Genomic DNA, 6,243 nt, shown 5'->3' with positions numbered 1-6,243 from the left:
AGTACAGCATGCCAAGAAAGTTCATATACGCAGGTTCGTTAAGCCCAAGTCGCGTGTACACGCAAGTTGGATTCAGAAAAAGCGCGTGTATGTGGAAAAGTACCTTTGGTCCATGGTGGTTAGTCCTTGGAAGTTGTGCCTATGATTTCGGACCATTGTGTCTCGACGGGCGTGTCGATCCCTAGTTTTGAAGTTGATGGTATTGTGTTACTATGGTTTTGGCTCTTGGTATTGAGCAAGGCCTAAGGCTATATAAGGAGAAGAAGATCATTAGGCAAAATCATCTTTCGACAAGGCTTGAATATCTAAGAGAGAAAGAGATCTGATATGCAGGTTCTGGGTTGCTTGATCTAAGCCAAGGAGAGATCACATCAGTTGATGGAAGACTAGATCTAAGGATAGATCGGGATCTAATGGTTTGAAATGCACTATCATGATATGGTTGATTATGCGTATTTCTAGATCTGCATATTGTCACAATGTTATGTTCTGGGTCTAACTGATGTCTGGTACAGCTGCAAATTGAGAAAGTTTATTTTTAGATATGTACGCAGGTTGGCTTCGGTAAAAGCGCGTGTATACGCGGGTTTTGCTCATTGAAGTAGCGTACATCTTTTCAAGCTTGATTTTGGGTTTACAGTGGGGTCTGTCTGTTATTGCAGAGTTCTGTAGTCTGCTCTGTGTTCTGGTAACTGGTGATTGACAAGGTGGTTCAGTGATTCAAAGTTTGGTTGTTTTATGCTTCAATGATCTGTTGTGAAAATTGAATGAATTGGGGTCTACAGATTGTAATGTTGTGCTTCAGGAATATCCAGTCTGAAAATGTATGAAAGGTGGTACCTGAAGGAAAGAAGATTGTAGGTTAGCACCTACGTACTAGTATCTTGGCTAGTACAAGAGAAAAGGGGGTTGGAGCTCCCTTCCAAGGAAGTTTGGAGAACGAGAGAAGGTTGTAGCCTTCTGCAGGTTGTAGCCTGCGTACTGGTATAAGGCTGCACCAGTACAAAAGATTGTAAACTGAAGTTTCATATTAAAGAAAGATAGAGACAACTTGCAGCAGGTGGTTTTCACCCACATTGGGTTTCCACCTTATATCTTGGTGTTCATGTGTGTGGCTGTTTACTGTTAATGTGGTGAATAATGTCCTGATGAACTTAACTGAAGAATAAGCTAACTAAATTATGAGTTTTCTTCTTATACGCTGTTTTATTTAGTCACAGTAGCGTGTACACGCTGGTTCACCTAACTGAAGTAGCGTATATGTTTCTGAGCATAGAAAAAGTTTGATTGATCTGATAATACTGATTCACCCCCCCTCTCAGTATTATTTCCAACAATTGGTATCGGAGCAGGTCCTTCAGAGAAGCTTGATCGCTTGAAGGTAGATCATTCATCATGAGCAACTACGAGAAAGAAGCATCAATCAGGCCACCGATTTTTGATGGGACAAATTTCAATTATTGGAAGGTAAGAGTTACTGCATATCTTCAATCTCTTGGTACAGAAGTTTGGAACATTGTAGAAACAGGCTATGCCTTTCCTTCAGCTACTCCTACAGATCCAGCTGAGAAAAAGCAGTATGAAACAAATGCAAAAGCAGTCAGTATTCTATTAGGAAGTATATCCCAAACAGAATTCATGAAGGTCATGCACTTCAAATCAGCAAAAGAGATATGGGACAAAATGATCACTAGCTATGAAGGAGATGAACAGGTAAAGCAAGCTAAACTTCAAACTCTCAGGATTCAATATGAGACTCTCAAGATGTATAATGATGAAAGTGTGGCTAATTATTTTCTTCGGGTAGATGAGATTGTTAATTGTATGAAAAATTTGGGTGAAGAAATAAAAGAGACTATAGTAGTTCAAAAGATTCTAAGATCATTATCCCCCAAGTTTGAATCTAAAGTATCTGCAATAGAAGAAAAAGAAAATCTCCGTGTTCTCACTATGTCTCAGCTACATGGAATTCTAACTGCTTATGAAATGAGAAAGGGAGGTCCATCTAACAGAAGGGAAGCTGCTTTTAAGGCATCAGGAAAAGAAGATTACTATGAAGCAAGCCATGTTCCAGAAGAAGAGGAAGAAGAATCAAATTTTGTCAGAAATCTTCAAAGGGGTTCTGGAAGGTTCAGAGGTAAGCTACCTTTCAAATGCTTTGCTTGTGGAAGAGTAGGTCATTATGCTGCAAAATGTCCTTATAAGGATAAAGGAAAAGAACCTGCTAGATGGAACAAGAAACAAAGTGCAAATAAGAAAAGCTACTACACCCATGAAGATAGTGATGGCTTATCAAACAGTGATGAAGATGAACAAGGTAATAAATATAAGCTGTTAATGGCATTTGAAGATGATGATTATGAGGATGATGTAGATGTGGATAATCTCTATAATGAAATTACTAGACTCAAGAGATGCATAGAAGAAAAGAATGTGATCATTGATACTTTGCAATTTCAAATTGATGAAAAGGAAAAACATCTTGAAAAACTAGAAGGTGAAATTGTTGGTCTCAGAAAAGAAATTGAGAAAACAAAAGCTATTAATCTTAAGTTTGTCAAAGGATCTGAAACTTTGGATGAGATTATCAATGTGCAGCGGTCTCCTCTAAACAAGACAGGTTTGGGCTATAATGGAGAAACCTCTCAAGCATCCACCTCAAAAGGTTATCTTGATGCAGCAAGAAGAAATGAGCAGAAGAACAATGAAGATAATCAGGTAAAGCAGGGACGAATTACAAACAGAAACTATCAGGGACAATCCTTCTTAAGGGTGAACAAAAGCTACAACCAACCACAGGTAAAATCTTCTCAGTTTGGCTCAAGAATAGATGAAAATAGAAATTACAATCAGTTGGCTGGTAGATTCAATAACCGCAGAAGCTTCTTCAATGGACAATGCTTTTCTTGCCATAACTTTGGTCACAAAGCAGCTCAATGTGTTGCATATAAAACAATCATGACTAGGGAAGCTCAAAAACAAAGAAGTATGACAGGGATTACAAAAAGGACCTATAACAACTTTTCGGTTCTTGAAAATGAAGTTGAATGTTCTATTTGCAATAATTTTGGTCATAAAGACTCTGAATGCAGGAGCAGGTTTCAGGAGAAAAAGGAACAAGCCACGAGCACCAAAACATGGAGAATAAAGGAACCTCAAACAGAAAGATGTGGGATAGCATTTTATGCAGAAGGACAGGAAAATCTATGGTACATTGACAGTGGATGTTCGAAACATATGACAGGTGATAAAGAAAAACTTGAATCTTATTCTACTTTAGAAAAGGGAAAGAAAGTTTCTTTTGGAAATGATACTCCTGCAACTATAAAAGGAAAAGGTATTGCTCCTTTGAAAGAAAAGGTCAAGGCTGGAAATGTTTTGTATGTTGATGGATTGAAGCATAATCTACTAAGTGTCAGCCAGATGTGTGATCAAAAAACCGAGGTTATTTTCAGATCGAATGGATGTCTTGTTCGTGATCTTGATACAGGTAAAACAGTTCTCAAAGGCAAAAGAACTCCAAATAATCTGTACATATTTGAAGAAGGACAACAACAATGCTATCTTAGCAAGGATGAAGAGCACTGGTTATGGCATCGAAGGTTGGGACATCTAAGCTTCTCACAAATAAGGAAAGCATGCAAATATCAGGCAGTTCGCGATCTTCCAGATATCAAAATTCCAGACAACACCATATGCAAATCTTGTCAGTTTGGAAAACAAACCAGAACTAACTTTCCAGAGAAGGAAGGATCAGCTAGCTTGCCTCTTGAGCTAGTCCATACAGATGTATGTGGTCCATTTAGGAAAAGGACACCTCGAGGAGAAGAATATCTGATATTATTCATTGATGATTTCTCAAGGTTTGTTTGGTTAGGGCTTATGAAGCACAAAGATGAAGCATTCGAAAAATTCAAATCCTTCAAAGCATTGGCTGAAAATGAATCAGGACACAAAATTAAGTGCCTCAGATCTGACAGAGGTGGGGAGTTCACATCAAATGAATTTTTCGATTTCTGCGATGAACATGGGATAAGAAGAGAATTCTCTACAGCTAGAACTCCTCAGCAAAATGGGGTTGTGGAAAGAATGAACAGAACTATCCAACAAATGGCTCGTGCTATGCTCGATGAATCAGGTACTCCTGCAACCTTCTGGGGTGAAGTTGCACATGCTGCTGTTATTATTCTTAACAAAACAAATGTCCGAGTAAACAGCACTCAAACACCTCATGAGCTTTGGAGTGGTAAAACTCCTTCCGTGAAGCACTTCAAAATCTTTGGGAGCAAATGTTATATTAAGAATAATGATGAGCAACTTGGCAAACTTGAACCAAGAGCAGATGAGGGCATTCTTCTTGGTTATTCTCCACATAGCAAAGCATACAAGTGCTACAATAAAAGACTTGGCAGAATTGTTGACAGTATTGATATAGTGGTTGATGAGAAGGGATATATTCCTAGGCAAGTTCATCATGAAGACATTGAAGAAGATGAAGGTTACTCTCAAAGGCGAAATGATGAAGAAGAAGAACCTCAAGAAGAAGAAGAATCTCAAGAAGAACCAGAGGAGCAGACAAGAATAGAAGAGAAGACTCCATCCAGATATGTTCAAAAGAATCATCCAGAAACTCAGATTGTGGGGCAGAAAGAAGCAGGAGTACAAACAAGAAGGACACTTGCAGAAGCTTCAAGCTACTTGGCATTACTCTCCTCCACTGAACCACAAAATGTGAAAGAGGCATGCAAAGATGAATGTTGGGTCAAAGCAATGGATGAAGAACTTGAGCAAATCGAAAAGAACAACACTTGGGAATTAGTTCCTAGACCAAAAGATAAGAATGTAATAGGAACAAAATGGGTCTTCAAGAATAAATTAAATGAAAATGGAGAAGTAATTAGAAACAAGGCCAGACTTGTTTGTAAAGGGTATGCACAGCAAGAAGGAATAGATTTTGAAGAGACCTTTGCTCCTGTGGCAAGACTTGAGGCCATCCGAATGTTCCTTGCTCTCTCAAGCTTTCAAAACTTCAAGGTATTTCAAATGGACGTGAAATCAGCCTTCCTGAATGGAGACTTAGAAGAAGAAGTATATATTGAGCAGCCAGATGGTTTCATTCTTGGGAATGATCCAAACCTTGTATGCAGATTGAAAAAGGCACTCTATGGACTCAAACAAGCTCCAAAGGCTTGGTACTATCGGTTGGACAAATATCTTCACCAACAAGGCTTTTCAAAAGGATCAGCAGATAGCAATCTCTATATAAAAGTTGAAAATAACAAATTGCTAATTCTTGTTGTTTATGTAGATGATATTATTTTTGGCAGCAATGAAGAGACTATGAGTCAAAACTTTGCCTTGGTTATGCAGAAAGAATTCGAAATGTCACTTCTTGGAGAATTGACATATTTTCTTGGATTGCAAATCCAACAAAATGAAGGAGGTATCTTCTTGTCTCAAACCAAATACCTCAAGCAGATCTTGAAGAAGTATGGCATGGAAGAGTCAAAGCCAGTTTGTACACCCATGGTTACAGGATGCAGCCTCAGTGCTAATGATGAATCAGTAGCAGTTCACCAACCCACTTATAGATCCATGATTGGGAGTTTGCTTTATTTGACAGGTACTCGACCAGATATTACACATGCAGTAGGAATGGTTGGAAGATTTCAAGCCAACCCAAAGGAAACTCATCTTCAGGCAGTCAAAAGAATCTTCAAATATCTTCAAGGGACCCAAAATTATGGCTTATGGTATCCTAGAAATACAGATCTCACTCTTCATGCTTACACAGATGCAGATTGGGCTGGAAGTGTGGATGATAGGAAAAGCACAAGTGGTGGTGCTTTCTTCATGGGTTCCAGATTAGTATCTTGGTTCAGCAAGAAACAGAGTTCGATTGCCTTATCTACAGCTGAAGCAGAATATGTGGCTGCGGCATCTTGTTGCACACAACTTCTTTGGATGATGCAGACCTTGCAGGACTTTCAAATCACTTGCACTCCACCAGTTTCTATCTTATGTGATAATACTAGTGCAATCAGCATTTCAAAGAATCCAGTCATGCACTCAAAGACCAAGCACATACCAATCAAGTACCATTTTCTCCGGGAACAAGTGCTTGAGCAGAAGGTCAAGTTGGAGTATGTTCCTTCCAAGGAACAAGTTGCTGATATTCTCACAAAACCACTGCCCAGGGAAACTTTTGAATATCTTAGACAAAAGCTGGGAGTAGTTGATGCT

Source organism: Pinus tabuliformis, chromosome 7, assembly GCF_031772625.1.
Source record: "Pinus tabuliformis cultivar Carrire ecotype Pingquan chromosome 7, CPIR1, whole genome shotgun sequence".
Classification (NCBI taxonomy): Eukaryota; Viridiplantae; Streptophyta; class Pinopsida; order Pinales; family Pinaceae; genus Pinus; species Pinus tabuliformis.
Note: the sequence above shows the minus strand (reverse complement) of the source record.